The 19,381-nt window shown below is 56.6% G+C and overlaps 1 protein-coding gene across 5 annotated transcripts in view; it reads right to left on the reverse strand.

The window, feature by feature from the left end:
- The window catches only part of Prdm16 (PR/SET domain 16), a 279,740-nt gene that overhangs the window by 142,895 nt on the left and 117,464 nt on the right, over window positions 1–19,381 (reverse strand). The window lies entirely within an intron of this gene.

The raw sequence follows: 19,381 nt of genomic DNA on the forward strand, positions 1-19,381 counted from the left end.
CACACACACATACACACACACACACACACACGCATATGCACACACACATGCTTCTACAGTAAGGTGGATGCTAGGCAAGGGAGGGCCACCAGACAGACTGAGAACCTCAGGAGGGGCTGGTGGGCAGCAAGTAGGGACAAGGAGGGCAGAGGAAGAGCTCTGCGGGGCCAAGGCTGGTGCCAGAAAGGCAGAGGAGCACCCTGGTGGGACAGTGGGGCAAAGGGCAGAGGAGGGGTGGGGTCTGCTGCGAGGGGTAGGTGGCTTCCCTGTGTGCCAGCATGGGCTCCCCACCCTCTGCTGGGACCTGTCTGGCTTTGCTGGGGACAGAGCCGGAGGCTGCCCAAGGGTCAGGAGGGCCCCCAGTAAACAGTGAGAAAGGAGAGCAAGGCCAGGGTGTGCCCAGTGCCACACGGGGGCTCACATTAAATCTGAGAGTGAGTCCAAGGGCTAAAGAGAGCCCTCCATCTACAGAAGAGGCAGAAGCTCAGAGTGCACAGCAGCCTCTCTCTCCCCACTCAGGACAGACTCAGGATTTGGGCTGAGGCTGTGGGCCCCAGAGGAGTGCAGGCAGGGGTGACAGGAGAGGAGAGGTATGGGCCAGCCCCAGCCTCTGACCCCAGTCACCTGGCATCTGCCAGTGCAGTTCCCATAGCAACATTTCATCTCCCTAAGAAAAGACCCAGGAAAACAAAGACTGGGTCCTTCTAGCCACCAGCCAAACTCAAGGGTCAGATGAGGTCATGTTGAGCACCGACAAGTTCACATCCCTGACCCGGAAGTCATCACTGCAGCTGGGGGCCCACTGGTGGGGTCCTGCCTCATTCCCTCCCCTCCTGGCCTGGGCAGCTGGGCCACCCAGGCCTCTCCAGAGCCCCCTTCTGCTCCTGGGGCTGTAGGAGACAAATAGGCATGGTGACCTTGCATGACCTTGACCCCCCAACTACCACCTGTCACACCCCAGCTCAGCTCTCCACAAAGAGTGGCTGCTCAAGGTGGGCAGTCCCCTTCCCACACTCTGGGTGGCTCTAGGGCTCTGGGGCTCAGTGCTCACCCTACAAGTGCTGGGCAGCTGGCTCAGAGGGGGGCAGGCGTCTCCAGCCCTGGGATCCCTGAGCGCTGTCCTGACTGTGCTCCTCCTCTCACCAGGAGAGCCTGCTGGTGGAGGTGACCCAGGGACAGGACCCATTGGAGGGCGCTGGCCAGGAGCAAGTCACAGTTTGGTGCCAGCTCTGGAGCCTTCCCCATGCCAGGGAGCTGAGGGATGGGGCAGGGGGGGGTCTCTCTCCCTGCAGAGGTGGGGTCCAGGTTGCTCTCTTAGGTCCACTGCCTCCTCCTGCTTCCGGAAGGTTGACATCCCAGAAGGAATGCACAGAGATCACGCGAGCAGGTGACATGTGGCACTCCTGATCACTGACTCATGCCAAGCCACCCCTTCAGTGTCAGAAGGGGATGTGCTCTAGTCCCAGACCCTTTGACTGCTGGCTCCAGGACAGGATATGAAATTAGGGAACCGGACTGGGAGCCAGGAGGGAGAGAGAAAAAGAGCAGGCTCTGGAGGAGAACAGCCCAAGGTGCAGGGTGGGGGCCTTGGGGGGATCTGGTCTGGCTCTGCTCGGCACAGAGGACCCCATGCTCACTCCTGTGCTGGCAACATGACACTGATGAAGGTGGAGGGTCCCACCAGCTCCTGACCCTCTGTCACTTCCCTTTATTTCTCTACCAGTTTTCCTGGGCCCCGTGGAGCTTAGGGGAGGAACAGGGCTGTCCAGACCTCACCAAAAGTCCCTGCATTGTCACCCCTGGAGAGGAGGTTCAAGGCCACTGCAGAAGAGGATCCGGGAGGAGACCCCCAAACAGCCCGATTACACCCTAGTCCCATGCCCCTGGCTCCTGAGCACTGACCACACCTTCAGGACATGAGACAAATTTACAGTAGGTGGCAGGGCTGGCCCTGGCCCACAGGAGGACCGGGGACAGCTTGGGGGGCGGAGGGAGGAGTGCATTATCCAGCAGCCGAAAGGGCAGCTGAGTGTGGCCTCACAGGATGTCAAAGAGGCTCTTCCTGTTCAAGCCAGCCTATTTAGGTCTGATTGACACCCACAGTCTCTAGGTATTCAGTGCTGACAACCTATGGGGTTGTAGAACCATCTCCGGGAACTATCCCCAGCCCTGTCCACCTCTGTCCTCTCTGAAAGTCCATCATGATCTTGTGATAAGAATGCTGGATGGAAGATCTGCCCTCTCAGTGAAGCGCTAAGCCAGGACACTGAACAACACTGGTGAACCTGAAGGACTGTGGACAAGTCCAGTGTCACAGCACTTGAAGGAGGGAGGTAAAGCACTTGGAATCAGAAGCCAAGGAGCTTGGTGGTGCAGAAAGTTCTCACAGAGCCGAGGGGCCAGGGTCCCTGCCCTGCCCCAGCTCAGACCTCCATGCCAGCCACACTGGGACTGCCTTGGGCTCCATCCCTTCTCCTCCTGGTCCCAGGGTTTAAACCAACATCGATCTCAGCTGTCCCCACTCATGCCTGGAACCGTATCTTCCCAGGATCCCAACCCACTATTCCCCAGCCTCTCCAGAAACTCTGATGTCCCTGCATGCACGAGGTCCAATGGGCCAAGGGGCTACCCGCCATCCCCATCCAGGCAGTGCCACCTGGAGTCCTCTGCCATGGTGTTACCAAGGGGACTTTGCTTTCCATAGGGGGAGGGGATAGATCACAGCCAATTATTGGTCCTACATGAACATTTATATTCTACTCCCAGCCCTTTCAGTTATAGAAATAAGCTTGGTATTGACAGAATCATATGCATGCACCTCAGCCTGATCCTGCTTATTGATAACTTGCTTGTTAGGGTGATCTTTAATAACCTTAAGTGAGTAAAAGGCCCATGGATCTCCTGGGGACTGTGGCTCAGTCACACACAGATTCAAAAGTCCCAAAACCCAAAACCCAGGGTCTCAGCCTGATTCATGCCTGATAACCCATCCCATGTGGGGGCTGCGCTGCCTTACAGGAGAGGGCTGCAGGGGGCACCTTGTGATTCAAAGAACCAAGCTTCCATTCTCAGAAGCACTTCCAGGGGACTGAGGGACAAAGCAAGACTCCAGGAGCTGAGCTGTCACTAGCCTTGCTCAGGCTCCCCCGGGCCTGTGCCCTCCTTATCTTGCTCCCGTGGGTCACTGACCACACTCAACTGTCCACACAGCAAACCTGTGCACTCTCACTTTGAAGCTGCACAAAACCTACAAGTCAAGGCGGCCCAGTGAACAGATCATAATAAAACAACCAGATAGGGCATCGCTCTGTAACCTTAAAGCATCCTCATTTGCCCCTAAGAATCCTGAGCCCAGAGAGGTTGTGTGCCCTATCTGATGTCTCATAGCTGACTCCAGTGACCAGGCTGAACCATGAGACTATTTGGCCTCTGCAGAACAGGCTCCATTTGAAGAAAGGCATGTGGGAGTCAAGGGAGGATTTTCTTTCTCTCCCACAAAGAGTGTTTCCAAATGCTGGGAGGAGTCATGGCCTCAGAGCCCCCAGTGCTTGGTCACAGCTGCTGTGCTAACTCAAGACCACCGTGTTGGCAGAGGGAGACCTCACACTTCCCTGCAGGCCAGTCCTGAGCAGCTGTGCAGGGGAGTGCACGCTGAGCCCAACTGCCCGCTGCAAGGCCAGTGCCCGGGGCTGCAGCATGGCCGGCTTATCCTGGGGTGCTGAGGGGTGGGCAGCCCACCCCACCCTGCCAGGCCAAGGCCCGGGCCACTCGGAGTCCAGGGTTGGGAGCTCTGACATGGCTGTCTGGCCAGGACTCAGCCTTGCTGTAGGGCTGCCTGCCATTGGGACGTCCAAGGCATCCTCCTTCCCCTCCTCAGGCCTCCAAGGCCGGTGGGCTGTGGGAACAGCACCCCCTGTCCTGAGCCACCCTGTGTCCTCTCGCCTGAGACATGCACACAGGGCAGGGGAAGTGAATGGCTTCTGTGGATGAGGAAGGGAAACACTGAGCAGCAGCAAGCCCACCAACCCTGTACTTTGCAACTGTAATGATTTACCAAACATGTGACTGTTTTTGAGACCCTCAGGCTGATCCACAAGAGGAGGCTGTCCAGGGGTCTGCAAAGCTGCAGGAGCCAGGCCAGGTCCAGCAGGGCCTGCTTGGGTCCAGCCTTCAAGCTAAGCATGGCTTTCAGGGTTTTAGAGGGTGTAGAAGGCTTCCACAGCCAACCTGCAGGAGCGAGGGGCTCACATGGGCACAGGTGTCTCCGACCGTGGGTCCTTTAGTCCATGCTGTGACCAATGCTGAATGGCAGAGACAAAACCCCATATGGAAGAAACACCCAGAGGTCCAACTTCAGATCCTCTTGGGGCCATGGCCATGGCATGGTGTCCACTGGCTGCAGGAGAGGGAGGCTGGGAGCCACGGCTGGTGGGCAGGTGGCAGACAGCAACAGTGGCTGTGAGGGCACAGGGCCTGATCTAGTAACAGCTGTGCAGGGCTGCCCCAGCCACTTTCTCAGCTGTAGCCTCCCATGAGGCAAAGACAGCATGACACTGGAAGCAGTTTGAAATGGCTCTGCTCGTTTTCTCTCCTTTCTTCCCCATGTGTTTTCCAACAAGGAGAAGCACACAAAATTGTCACAGATGAAATCTCAGGACTCTCCTCGTCGGAACCTCAGCCTTGAGCTGCAGGTCCTCTGGGGCCTCCTCCGGGTGGGGTGTGTCTGCCGCTCCAAGCAGGTGTAGTGGCGGGGAGGCTGGTGCTGTGGCCCTTTTGGCCCGGTGGCCACAGGTCATGGAGAATTCCCACCACCCCATGGCAGCCCGAGGAGCTCTCCCGGAAGGTCCTCATGATGCAGTGAGAAGTTCCTGAGGCCCTGGTGGCAAGGAAAATCCACAGCACCCTTGTGATGGGAGTCCTTGTCCCCCTGGCTTGTCAGGGTGTGGCAGCGAGTGGTCAGAGGGGCCAGTCTATCTCCTTGGTGCCCATTAGCATCCTCTAAGGACCTCGCCTTGTGATGACCCTAGGTGTTTAGGGACCCCGGAAACTGAAGGGAGCCGGTGGTTGAGCTCAGCATCACTGTCTGATAGCCATTGCTGCACTCGCCCCCTGCAGTGTCTCTGAATACTCTGCTGAAGTCTTTTCTCTGGCTGGCCCCTAAATAGGAGACCTTTCCCCCTTTCCTGGCTTGGCTCCGTCTGCCAGAAGTTGGAGCAGAGCATTGGTCCCAGACCCAGAGGTGGTGGTGGGAACCGGATCCAACCAGCTGTGTGGCCTGCAGGGCAGAGTGTGGCTCAGAAGACCAGATGGGGAGGTGGGGCAGATGGATGCTCATGATAGTGTGTGGCTATCCGCTAACATGACAAGGTCACCACCTATCTGAGGATGGACTGAGAAGGATGAGCACCATGGAGGAGGTGGGGCCCAGGGAAGGCCGAGCTATGGGCAAAAGAAGGGCCAGCATCTGGGCTGGTCCGTGGGCTTTGGCTTTGGCACTGGCAGGGCACCTGTCCATACAGCCCCTGGATGGCTGACAGCGGCCGCAGAGGACATCACCATGTCTCTCCATGCTCTGGTCCTCAAGTGCCCAGCACCACTATGGGCCTGCAGCACCACTTTCATGCCATCCTCGCAGGAGGTTCTCCCAGGTGCTGTAGGGACAGGCACCACCTCAGAAATGGGTCCCACAGCATGAAGGCTCATCTCAAAGGGCTGCAGTGATGCCCTCAGACAGAGCTGGATTTCTAGGACTCTATTCTCGGAACTGGGAGGGTCTGTTTGACAGTACAATTTATTTGGTCTTCCCAAGGATCGAAAAGAGGGCTGAGGTAGCGCAGCTGTGATCCATGTGCTTGTCTGGAAAGGATGGCCCGAGGGGAAGACCCAGTGTGTTCTGTGCAGAGATAGAGACGGAGCCTGTGATATTCAGGCAGAAGGTGGGAGGGCCCAGGATGGGGCCAGGAAGGATCAGAGTCAGAAGGACAGTCAAGCCGTCAAGAGCCAAGGATCATCTCCTAAACAGAGCCGGCTCCATCAGGGGCTGCCTGGGGTGCGCATTCACCCGTGAAAAGTTAAGAGAAAACCTTCAGATCCTGCTTCCTCTCAGTCTCACTCCCAGGGCATCATGTTATCAAAAGCAAACATCTATGCCCCGCTGGTTGCTCTGCACCTTTCCAGGGGACACCCCGGAAGGTTAACCGGGGTCCGCAGCTGATGGAACAGCAGCATGCCTGGGCAAACTCGTCCTACAGATCCTGCTTTCTCTTAAGGGAAAAGCAGTTGGTGGGGCAGAAGCAGGCCTCGGGGGGCACAGAGCCCACATCTCACAGCCCAGCCTTGGGTGACCCTCGGTGTGGTCACAGACAGTGCTGCTTGTTGGTGACAACAGGAAGGGATCCAGGCGGCATGGCCAGCCACTGGCCAGTCCCTGCCCTCCTCTGGTCTTGGCTGCTCAGAAACAACAGCCATGCCCAAGATGCTCTCCAGCCAGGGCTTTTCTTTGGTATTTTTCTGGTTTTCTTCCGGTGGTATTTCAGGTGATCTGAGAGATAGGCCAGGTAGGCCTGGAGACAGAGCAGCCATCAGAGAACTCAGTCTGCGGCGGTCCAAGCCAGATGCCAGGGGCTCATTTTGGCCCAGGGGTCCCAAAGTCCTTTTGGCATCGGCCACTGGAGAGACCAGCAACCCCGGGCCACGGTTGCTGCCTGCGCTCTGGGCTGTCACAGCTCTGCGCCCAAGAGCATCTCTACTCAGCAGCGGTGCCCAAGAGACACCACAATCTCTTTACCCAATTTTCCAGCTGAGTTGACTGAGGCCTGCGAGGGTCAGGGAGCTCACCCGGGGTCACTGAGTAAAACAGCTAAGCCTCTGGCCTCGGGACAGGGATGTGGGACTCTGGTGCTGTCCCTAATCGCCTGGTCAACAGCTCTTTCATAAATAATGGAAATAGCAGAGCTCCTCTCTCCTTGGAGGCTGCACTCCCAGCTCGGACACCGGGCCGGCAGTCTGCTTTGGTCCACAGCTCACAGGCGCGAGCCTAGTGGGGACGCGAGGTGGAAGACAAGGGGCCGGCGCGGCAGCTGGCTCCCGTGAAGGCACTAATTTGTAGCAGACATCCAAGGGGCTGGAAAGAGCACACGCGGCTCCACACGCGCGACAACGGCTGATTATTCATTGCTGACAGTTATTAGCCTGTTATTAAACGTATGAATTGCCTCTTTCATACCACACTGCCTATCCTTAAAGAGCTTTATGAACTAACATTAACCAATCCAATTAGCAAAAGACACTGTATTTGTGTAATTAGTAATTTGAGGCTTTGTTCTGTCTTGGTCTTAAAGAGAAAAGGCATTGGATGCTGATTAGCGCGTCACACCGTACAATTAGGAGAAGTGGTCGCAGATTACCGGGAATGATCTCGTTCCCCCAGGGTCCCTGCTTGGGGACCTGGTCTCGCTAAATCACACAGGGGTTTATGTTTGTGGTGCTTAAGCAGATCCAATCGCTTCCTCTTACATCCAAACTCTTCTCTGCCGTTGGCATGGCCTGCCCCATCAGGAAGGGGAAATATTTATTTTCATTATAAATTTAGAGACCGAGTACAGTAAGGAACCTTGTTATTAAATGCTCCAAGCCCAATTCTGCAGAAAATCTCAAAATCCAACTTTGAGTATTGATTGCAAGCTTTTTTTTCTCATCAGATGCCAAAAGGAACATTGTGGAGGAAAGATGTCTTAGGGCTGCCCCTGCCAAACGGCATTTCTGTTTATGTCTCCGAACAAGCAGTTACGGCTCGAGACACAGAGACGGCCGGTGGGGCCAGACGCTGCGATAAGAGAGTGGCCTGAGGGTCGCCGCAGGGAGTCTCAGGACACTGCTACAGTTTTCAGCTGACCCCAAGAAGGAACCACATAAAGATCGGCGCTGAGATCCTGTCGGAACGATCGGCTCTGGGTAGCTCACCCCGAAAGCCCGTGCGTGAGGTGACATTTGCCTTCCTGCATGTCCCTCTGCCTTCCCCACTGGATCCTCCACATGTTATTAGTTTGCAAAACTCAGAGCAAACTCTGCAGACGCAAGCAGCTCACTGGTGCTCCTTGGCAGAGTTTACTCTGGACAGGATGGAAGTGGTCTGTTTCCAGGGCAGCTGCTCTGGGCCTTACCTGCTGCAATGGCACACAGGAGAGGGGCTGTGTTTCTACCCTCTGTCCCCCATGGCCACCTGTCCAGGTCCCAGCCTTATTGCCCCCCTCGCCCACACCCTGTCCTGAAAGCAGCCATGCCACCATCCAGCTCACTACACCATTACCCGGGGGCAGACACAGACAAGCGAGGCACAGCTGCCCAGCCGCTCCCTCTCCAGGAGCTGGGTCCTGCGACCAGACACTTGTGGGCGGAGCTGCGGCTCTGCTGGGAGCCCAGATGTTTGCGTGTCAAGCAGACGCAGCTAACTTCATTCCAGGGCAGGTTTCACACAGAGCCTTACTCCAGCCCCCTAGGTAGGAGCATGTGGATGTGTGTGTTTCTGTACTGTTCCAAATTAAGTCAGACTTCTCAGAATTGCAAAGCCTCATCGCTTATCTGTGCTGCTTCTGCTTCCCTCTGTGCACACAAGTTGTGCCATGTGCACTTTCACACACACACACACACACACACACACACACACACACAAGAGCAGCGCGTCTGGGTAATCTGTGGAAATAGGGCACCTGGAGGCAGGAAGAGGGTGCCCACGCTCCCTGACACAGGACCTGTCCCTTGGAGGCAGCCAGGGACCCATCCACCCAGGCACTCAGGAAAGGCAGAGTCCAGAGGAGACCCGGGTGCAAACGGCCCAGAAACCTCTCCCAAATATTTGGGTTTGTCAAAATCCCAAACCACCGTTTGCCAGGCACTTTTCCTGCTAGTGTTTGAGCCCGCGGGTATTTTAAAGGAAATGAAATCCGTGTGTTTCTGATTTATTTATACTTAACTCATCAAAATGCTGTTTTAAAGAGCTATTTTGTATCCAAAATGCCCTTTATGCTTCTTTTCCCCCTTCCAAACTAAAAGTCATACTCTGCCAAGCATACATGACCTTAACTCTAATGTTCTCCAGGTTCTTTTGAAAGTCGAGTTTGAACATTCAATTCGACTGAACTCCCCATCCCTGGCCCGGGAAACAGACCATGGCTGGGCGGTATGCTTGCCTCTTGTCCCCAGCATGGAGTCTGTTCCTGTGTCCCCCAGGACCCCCGAGATGCTTCATCCAACAGGAAGCAACAGCTTCTCTTAAGCTAGGTTCCCTGGACTGGGACCCTGCAGTCCCCCGAGCGCACAGCATGACCAGCTTGGGGTCACCTGAAGAGTAGACAGCAACGCACGCAGACGCCCAGCACTTCACTACCCCCTAGGCACAGCCGAGAGGCAGGTGGCCAGGAGAGCACACAGTCTAACACGAATGCAAGGCGGCTCCAACAGGAATGTGCTTCTCCTCTCCTGAAGAAGACAGGAAGCTGCAGCCTCGGCCGGTGCAGAAGGGCAGAGGGACGGGGCTGCACCTGCTGCTGGGCCAGGCCAGCAGGCGCCAACCAATGGGGCACTGGCAGCTCTGACAACTGGCCTGTAACTCGGCCCTCCAGTTCTGTGCTGTTGGGTGTGATATTTATTTCTGGCCAGTTTCATGCAATGGGCTTCAATTATGAATTTGATTGCTTCTTAGGTGCACGATATAAAACCCTTTATCTTTGCAGCATTTAATTGTGTTCCCTGGCAGATTTGGTATTCATCATGGCCCTGCTGTCCCCAGCCCAGAGATAAACCATCCAAGGGGCAATAAATGTCCACTCCGATTATTGATGCTTTCTGGGAAATTGATTATCTATTTGAGGGGCGGAGCAGCTGATATACGGCCACCTCTTTACCTGACACAATAGCTTCCTTGGAAGAGAAATCTCTCTGTTGCTGCCATAGATTTTCTATTATATTCCATATTCTCAAGAGTGACATCTGTTTATCTTAATATTTGAAAATGGAGAGGAAGCCTCTGATAGAGATGGGAACCCGATCTTCTCTGTAACCTGTTTAGCATTTAATATTATCTATTTGAGGGGCGGAGCAGCTGATATACGGCCACCTCTTTACCTGACACAATAGCTTCCTTGGAAGAGAAATCTCTCTGTTGCTGCCATAGATTTTCTATTATATTCCATATTCTCAAGAGTGACATCTGTTTATCTTAATATTTGAAAATGGAGAGGAAGCCTCTGATAGAGATGGGAACCCGATCTTCTCTGTAACCTGTTCCTAGCATTTAAAGTTGAGAGCAGGCTGAGGAGAAGGTGATGGCTCCCACCCATGCTTCTCCCTCTCTGTGCACCTGCTAGCCAGCTGGGCGCCACTCCCAGCTCTGTGGCATCTTTCGCCTCATCTGTGACTTATTGAGAAGTCTTTCCCTAAGGCTGAGATCAGCGCAATGTCCAGTACCACAGGTGGGCTGCATTTACCTGCAAGCCACGAGAGGAAAGGTGGGCTTTGCATGAGTTAACCCAACCCAAAGAAAAAAAACCTAAGCAATTTTATTCTAGATGTTTGGCAAACTTTGATGCCCCAAAAGGCTTTGCTTTTATTCTCACAATCAAAAGAACAATGTCGGTGTGGCATGACACACCAGTGTGCAAGGCTCATGGAAGCCAGGATGACGCCTGAGCCCCCAGCAGCCCAGACCAACAATGAACTTCGGCTCACAGCACTGCTTCTATTAGCCCAAAGATAACAGCGTTATAAACTTAAAAACGTTTGCTCACCACGAAAATTGATAGCGACTCTGTAATCAGCACTGTGATTAGCTGTGCCCTAGTTAAGATGGGTCCAGGCTGTGTTCATTTGATAATTCCCCAACAGAATTGAAAGAGGCCTTTCTTCTGGCCATGGCAGGGGCAGGGCCACCCTGACCTCCTTCGGGCACTGCAGACACACCTGCGGGCAGGTGGTTCCTCCGGCTCACAAGCCGGCACCCACTTCCGCCAGGGACCCCCCAGAGCTGAGGCGCCCATGGCTGATCCGGGGGTGTCTCAGTCTATCTTGGCCTAGCCCAAGGGCCACCAGCCCCAGGCTCAGAGGGTAGGCATGCTGCATGCTAACTCAACTTTGGGGTTTGAAGCCCGGACGCTCAGGGGTCAAGACAGAGGCAGGAGAGGCTTTGAACCAAGCTCCATGTCAGTCATGGTGCTGGGGATTCTGGTCCTCAGCCCTGCTGCATGTGGAAATAGTCTGGTCTCAGCAGAGCACCAGTGCCTGGCCCATCTGAGAGCTCATGTCCTGAGCTTGGCTGGGTCCAGCCACTGGCAGGTTTGGAGTGTAGCCAGGACAGAACGCAGGCCCGATCCTGCGCAGTAGCTCGGAGTGCAGCCTGATTGGCAGGGCTGAGAAAGTGCTGCGGGGCGGCCTGTGGGTCCCACAAGGGAACAGGAGTTAGGCAAGGCTTCCCGAGGGAACAGGCCGAGAGCCTGTACCTCACGCAGTGGTGGGAAATCAGGGGGCCCTCCTGGTGGCGGAAAGGAGGCCCCAGCACTGCAGCTGCAGCCTGTTTTTTCATCTCAGAAGGTCAGAAATCCATGCCAGGGTCTAGGCCTGCTCACCTCCTTGGGGGACAGTGTGTTGTCCTTGGCTCTTCCACCTGGGGAAGTCAGGGCCAGGGCTCTCTGCTCTGTGGGCAGGAGGGGAGCTGAGCTCGAGGACAAAGCACCTGCCTTGAGGCTGGCTTTGCAGGTTCACTTGCGGCAGCCCCTCCCTTCACATCCTCCTTCATCTCATGGCCTGCGGTGCTCAGCTGGGGTCAGCTGAGTGACAAGACCACCTCACAGGGTCTGCAGGACCATGTCCCAAACTTTGCAGCTTTTCCTGCAGAGACCAAACCTGAGAGCAGCTCCGAGGTGCTGGTCCTGGGATAAGAATGAACCTCCATGGGGTGAGTGTGTCTGCATGCTCAGGCACGCAAGTGTTGACATGCACATGTCCCTGTTTCTGTGCACATGCGTGTCTCTACACGGCACACGTGCACACGCACACATGGGTGTGAATGCTCACACATGCGAGTGAGCATGACCGTGTGTCCCCTGCACTCAGGTGCTGACAGCTGCCCCTGTGGTCCTACCTAATGGGGCTGCCAGGCGAGGCAGGAAGGGGCCAGAGATCGCAGAGTGCAAACCTGCGTCCTGCCCTGCTCCTGGGAACGGGGCTATGGGCCCCACACCTCCAGGGCCAGACTTCCCATGCTCAATGGCCTGGTAGGATTCTGCCTGGACGGAAGTGCTTATTGGCTGGGCCCACTCAGGATAAAAGTTCCCAGGCTTCAGGCTTTTCTCCTAACGTGCATGAAGAGCACATCCAGGCCACTCTTCTTATCTCACAGAGATGCCCCACCGCCTTATCTGGTCGATTGTCTCTGTTGTGCTGAACCAGAGGCTCAGAGAAGCCGACAGACTTATGTGGGACACAGAGCAGGCAGCTGGGCAGTGGGACTTGGACTGTTTTCCTGAAGATCAGAGTGAGGCAGGGACCATGGGGCTCTGCTGGAGTCGTTGCCCAAGATGGGCTTGTTCCTCACTATTGTTGCACATGGCGGGTCCAAACCAGACACTGCCTCGGCCAACTCCAAGCCCAGGGTACCAGTGCTGCCACTGAGCTCCACCCCAAGGACTCTTCTGGGTTGCAAAGTGACTTGAGCATCCCTGGTGGGTCTGTGGACTCGAGCCTTCACACCCAGGACTGGCAGGACAGCAGGGCTTGTCGCTGACTCTGCTCCTGTGGGGTGGTTGCTGTTGGGTCCGGAGGAGGCTGAGCTGGCAATCTGTCTTGGGCCACTGGTCTCTGTGGGGCCATGCCACCATCCTGCTCAGGCAGGTTGCTTGCCCAGCTGAAGCCTGTGCCCACAGATGGCTTCCCTCTGGATTGCTGTTTGCCAAGCTGCTGCATGGTCTTTGCTCATCCCTGGCACGTGGGAGCTCCTTCCTGGTCCTAGGTCCCCAAGGAAAAGGGGAGGGGACTGAGAGGTCTCCTTCCAGCTGGGCCCCTCCAGACCACCCCATCCGGTCATCTCTCTCTCCTTCTTCAGAAGGGAGCCACAAGTGGCCCAGGTGGGCAGCAGGGTGAGGGCAGGTAGGCAGGATTTCCTGGGCTCCCTCAGCTCCAGCTGGCCCGTGCTGCTCTCCACATGGCCTCATCTAGGGCCTGTCACGCTGGCCGAGGCGGAAGACCTAGGAGGCTGCAGGATCCTCTGGATCCGCCCTGGGGATGTCTGTGCTGGTCAGATGGCAGGTCCTGATGCCATCAACATGGCTCCCGGTGGCAGGGATGCTTCCTGGCACCCGGCCCCATGTGATGGGCAGGCTCTTCGCCCACAGAGATGTGTGGTGGGAGGCATCAGAGGTGGACAGACAGCGTGGGCCCAGCAGGGAGAACAGGAAGCTTTCATCTGCTCGTGTGGGCAAGTAATGGATGTCTGTTCAAACGAGGGTCTGTCTGGAGCCCCCCGAGGCTCTAACTGTCTGGGGTTACATGGTCAATGGTTTTCAGGGGAGGCTCATTACAGCTTCTACACCACACATCTGTGGCTGGCGTGGCTGCCTGGCTGTGTCCTCAGGGAGATCCCATCCATCCCAGGTCCTCATTCTGTGTAGCCCTGTGGATCCTGAGTCCTCCAGACTGGAGGAATCCTGCTTTGCTGCATATCCTGACTGCGCCCCACCCAGGCAGGGTAGGGAGATGCTGTCCTGGTCCACAGCAAGGCCTCTCCACAGGCCGGGACAGCTCAGTGTCAGGGGCTTGAAATGTGCCCTCAGGGACGAGCCACTCACTCCCACGGGACTTTATCTCCGCAGAATCTCCGGTGGTGCGGTGCAGGGCTGTGGCCAGGCGGGGGAATTTTATCGTCCTGTTCCAACACTGCAGACAGGCCGGGCTAATCATTAACCCAGCTTCTGCCTGCTCCCTCTGAGGACGGTTCCACCCTCCCGGCCCGCCAGCCCCTGCCCTCTCCTCCCACGCCGGACCCTTCCCCCGCCCTGCCGCTCACTCGCTCCGCTTGGAGGGGAAAGAATGAGAGCAGGTCCTCGGGAGCTGGCACGGCAGACAATGTGTGTCTTGTGTGAGTAATTTAGCGTTGTGGCCAGTCAATCTGGTTTCTGGGCCCGCTGCCCTGACCCTCTTTAGAGCTGCTGGCTCTTGCCGGCACAGTGTGAAACATTTTCTTTCACTGCACTGACACTCCGCAGATTGAGACGTCAGCCTGGTCCAACTGCAGCAAATTAGCAATTTTTCTTTTGCTAATTGGAAATAAAAATGTTTGCCGAGGGAGCCGTTTGTCGGCATGCGGTTTTTGGTTTCTGTGCACCAGGAGGCTGCTTTAAAACGCATCCTGGGGTGCTGCCCACCCTGGGGTACCCCTGGCCACGAGTTCTGAGGGGTCTCCCGGAGGTGGTGCAGGGGCACCCCTGCCCCACACTTTGTAGCTCATGCTGCAAGTGGCCATGGGTATCCCTGTATCCCCGGATGCCCCCTCTGGGGCACGGGGGCCCAGGCCATTGTGCACTTTGGGAAACCATTAGGTTGAGGACAGGTGTCAGAGTTCCCAGAGTGAGCTGGGAAGAGGGGCTGAGCAGGAGGTCATGGGGCACCTCAGTCTCTCCTATGCAAAGAACATGCCTGGAGAGGCAGTGGGGTGATGGGATTCCTGAATTCCCACCCTGGGATCACCTCGCCTCACTTGCCTGCCTGTGCACACCTGGGGGAGGGTCGTCCCCATCCTGGCTCACTTTGGGTCCCAGAGCGGAGAATGAGACAGCATCCTCTGAGAATCAGAACAAAGAGGGGCCACATGGAGGCCAAGGGCACCCCTTCTGGGAGGGTGGCATTCTGGAAATCTGCAAATCACAAGCTGATCATGCCCACCTGCGCGGGCACATGTGCATGCACATGTGTACAGGGGTCTTTCCCTGTGCCCTGAGGTGGCCCCAGCTCTACCCAGGGTCTCTCAGGAACCAGGGCTGCAAGACCGGCTTGGAAAGGGTTACAGAGCCCCTCCCGGCTTTTCTGATAAAGCATTTGACAGCCATGCCTAATAATTCTTTCTGCTAGTTTTTTTTTTTCTTGATGTCTTTATGTGAATATGAAGCCAGAATGAAAGGCTTTGGGGGACCCCCACGAGAGAGGAAAAGTGTGAACCAGGGAGGAAGAAAGAGTGTGCGCTGGGCCCCCGCTGAGAGCCAGCACCTCCTTGGCAGTCCACACCGTGGCTTCAGAGGCTTTTTGTAAGTGGGATCGAGTCTTCTTCACTCGGCCGTGACAATAGCTTTTTGTCGCCAGGGATGGGAGGGGAGGGGGTCGGCAGCAGCAAGGCCTGCAGACATGGGACAAGGGCGATTACGGCTGTAGCATCTCTCTGCATTTGGGTGCCTTCCCAGACCCAGGTCCTGGGGACAGGGGAGGGACTGCCAATGGGGAGATGCCCAGACACCTTGCTTGTGGGGAGCCAGGGAGAGCATCCTGGCCACTCAAACATGAAACTCACAGAGAATGTAAGGGAGCCACTGCATCTCCTGAGAACTCTCCTGTGTTGTAAACAACTGTGCCAGGATGTGCGGCTGGGCACCCAGTCCCGGTGGGAGCAGTGACTTCGATGGGAACCGCTTGCTTTTGAGGCCTGTGGCTTGGCTGCAGTGCCTTGGAGCACTGCAAGCCCTCATCCTAAACTCAGACTAGCACAGCCCACCAGCAGCCAAGTTCCAAGGAGGCCAGGTGACACCTCCAGTGCCGAGGTTCATTTTCTTCTGGAGTTGGGAGCAGAAAGAAGTGGTTTTCCTCTCTGGTCGTGACCTGGCCCAAGCCAGAGAGGCCATAAATCTACACGGAGGGCTGTTCCCATGGGATCCCTGCTCCCATTCCAGACCAAATAAGTGTGGCTGAGCTGGGGCCGGCAGCCCAAAAGCATCCATACGCCCTTCTGGGCCAGGAGCCACTGAGCTGCCCACAGATGCATGCCCACCGCTCTGCCCATAACATCCCAAACACACCCGGGCCGCCCGTTGGCACAGCCACTCCCTGGCCGAGGACCCTGGGCTGTCTCTGGCCCCACAAGAGCCCCAGCTTCCTGTGACACAGTGCTGGGGAGAATTCCACTCGTTTTTGAATGAACTTTGAAAATACCCAAACTCTGGAGGAGGCATCTGGGAAGGGAGACAGCACAGGGAATGACATCTCTGGCACAGGTGTGCTGTCTCGCAGGGGCCCCGGAGCATTCCAAGGAGGAGCAGTGCTGGCTGGGAAGGGACCCTGATGGATTCCAGTGGGCCTCAAGCTGTCAAGAAGGGAGCCACAGGGCCGGGCGGGGCAGCGGAAGGAGGTATGGACCAACATCCACTGCCCTGTGTGTGCAGGGCCGATGGATGGAGGCATCAGGGCTGTGGGCCAGCCAGGCCCTGCTCTGTGATATCAGGACTGCATAGTCTGTGGCCGAAAGCAGGGTCTTGCACTTCATTCTGTGAGCCAGCGTGGCTCGTGGCTCCTCCTCTAGGCATGGGGAAGCTGCGGCCTCAGGGCCACGTGCAACAAGACACTATGATCCATCTGAAGTAGCATCGTGAGCCGGCCTGGTGCAGCCAACGGAAACCACTCTGATCCCTTCACCGCCTGCCCAGGCCTGGTCCTCAGCGGAGTGTGCCTGAGCTCGCCCCTCCCAGGCTGGCCAGGAGGCCTCTGATTCCCATTCCCTGGGTCAGGCGCGCACGTTCTCTGGGACTGCTCTCCCCACCGGAGACATGGATGTCACCGCGTGACAGCGACGTGAGAACCGCTCTGCGCTTTTTGTTGATCGGACACTATTTGGACATGGCTCGTCCAGCGTCTCGAGGGCCTGGCAACTGCCACATCAGCGCAAATTTCTCCCCCAACTTTTCACTGGGATATGTCGACACATTTTTCCCATGGAAAGAGAGTGTGGCCTTTGTGAGGGGGGCACGGCCCGCCCGAGTTACAGTAAAGATTAATCCCAAACAAGAGACAAGAGACAGAGACAAAGAGCATCATACACTGTGGCTTTCAATGGATGTTTTCATAAATGTATGAATAATTTAAATTATCATTGCCGAGTATTTATTCGAGTGTTTCAGGGGAAAAAATGCCTCCTCTTTTTTCTCCCCTGATTCTTTTCATTTTTGTCTCATCTCTTTTATGTGCTACATAGGCTGTTTTCTTGCCATCTGAATCGGCCCGGGGACAATGGGATGTAAGAGACTGAGGGCCCAGGAAGAATGCAGCCCTTGTTGCCGACGCTGGGCCTTGACATTGATTAATGAGGGTGCAGACACGGGCAGAATTTGTGAGAGCCGAGGGGGAATCAGGACCCGAGGGCACCAGAGGAGGAGGGCAGGGGCTGGCAGGGAGAAGGCCACAGCCATCCCTCCACACCCAGTGGGAAAGGGCACCAGGAGCCCCGCCCAGAGCCACCAGCTCAGGAAAGCAGTGACGGGGCAGGTCCTGGAGGCCGCAGTGCCAGGGCCAGGGTCCTTGGGCCAGTGCCCACCTGCCCATCAGGCGCCCACTGGGCTGGAGAGGCGGGGCTGGAACCGTGGCCCTGGGCTCCGAGCGGGCAGCCTGTGCCCGGCTCCCAAACACGCCCTCCTGCCTGTGAGGCCTGCACTGGGCTGTCCTGCTTGGGGCTCAGATGTCCCTGCCCTCCCCAAGCAGGCTGGGTGGGCTGGCCTTGACCTTCTACTTCTGACTGACCGTCCTACTTATTTCCTTCCTTTCGCTGGAGTATGTTCTTTTCCGATTCACTCTCACCTGCCCAAGGCCACTCTGGAACTCAGGACCAACCATCGGCATGCACAGTGAGGACAGGTCACAGGGTGGGACAGGCCTGGGAGTGCTGCTCTGAGCATGGCCAGCTGGCTGAAATGACACCTCTGCCTGCTGGCTGAACGGTCCCCTGCACAGGTGCTGGTGTCAGATCTGCTGCTATTCATTCAGAACAGACCAGCGGGGCCTGAGAGGAAGGTTCTGGGGCCCAGGCCCAGCCATGGCCCAGGATCCCAGGCCCTCAGCCCAAAGGCCTGACTTCACGAGAAAAGCCGGCCTCTGTCAAGGTGGTGGTCACACTACCCACTTCTGCAGGCATCTCGTGGACAGGGCTAGGGCAGCCTGGTGGAGCCCACCTGGCTCTGAGAGATGAGGGAGGAGAGCGCGGTGCTGCCAGCCTCCAGGGTGTCCTGGTCCCAGCAAAGCCTGAGGGGTCTGGGTTGGGGGCCCAGAGCCCAACAGGAGCCATAGCAGCAGCTGTCATCTGGGCTGCTTCAACACCACCAGGACCGGGAGGCACTGCCTTGTCTGGAAGGAGCCAGGTGGGCTGGGGTGGCCACCTCGCCTGGGAGCTCCTGGACTCTGTCCAACGGAGGCAAAAGGAAAGGAGTCCATGGGAACTTTTCCCTCTTGCAGTGAACATGGCACAGGGATCAGGGGGCCATGATGTGACAGGAGCAGGGCATTACGCACCACCTACCTGGGACCACACAGGGCTTGGGCACACGTCTGGGGTGGCTTGCTGACTAGGCCACTGGAGCAGCAGTCGCCCACATGCTTCTGAGTTAATGTCCCAGGATGAGGATAAGGATCTGGAACTGCAGGATTAATGGGGTGGCCAGGCCCCCCCGGGAGGGCACCAGCCTGGCCTCCCAGTCCTGGTGTCCAGCCCTGTCCGTGACCTCACTTGTGGGTGACTTTGGGCAGACTCAGTGTCCAGGACCTGGACTTCCTGGCTTGGAGTGGAGCTGTCTCCTGGTCAGGGTGCTTAGCGCATTTCTGGGGAACACACAGCTGAGACTTCCTGTGCCTGCCCCAGGGGCTTCCCTGGGCTCTGCAGGGGCACAGGTGAGCCCTAAAGTTGAGCACCACACACTACCCTGTATGGCATGTGGACTTCCCAGCGGTGACAAGCCTGAGCAGCAAATTACAGTCCTAGCAATTTTAAAATTACAACAGCTGAACAGAGATAACTGGGGACCTGTCATCCCCCCCAAAACACCCCTCTTTCCAACAGAATAGTTGGGTTTATTTGTATCAGCAAATTAAACAAAAATGGTTGTATCTATGGCTTGATGGGTTTGCCATGTTTAACTCATAACGATCGGGTAGGTGGTTTGTTTTTTCTCTCCTCCTCACCACCGAGTGGGTAGCACTGATTGGCTAATTGAGGATCTGTAGGTCTGCATCTCTTGTTTTGGTGGTGGCTCCTTTCCGGCATGGGCTGGGGGCTGCACACGTGTGGGATGTGCCTCGGAGACATGCCAGGAAGCCGCCGGCAAATGACTGTGGGGACGTACCTCCTATCCTTTCTGCAGGACACTGCGTG

The sequence above is a fragment of the Fukomys damarensis genome, unplaced genomic scaffold (assembly GCF_012274545.1).
Source record: "Fukomys damarensis isolate Sample0158 unplaced genomic scaffold, DMR_v1.0_HiC HiC_scaffold_23, whole genome shotgun sequence".
Lineage (NCBI taxonomy): Eukaryota > Metazoa > Chordata > Mammalia > Rodentia > Bathyergidae > Fukomys > Fukomys damarensis.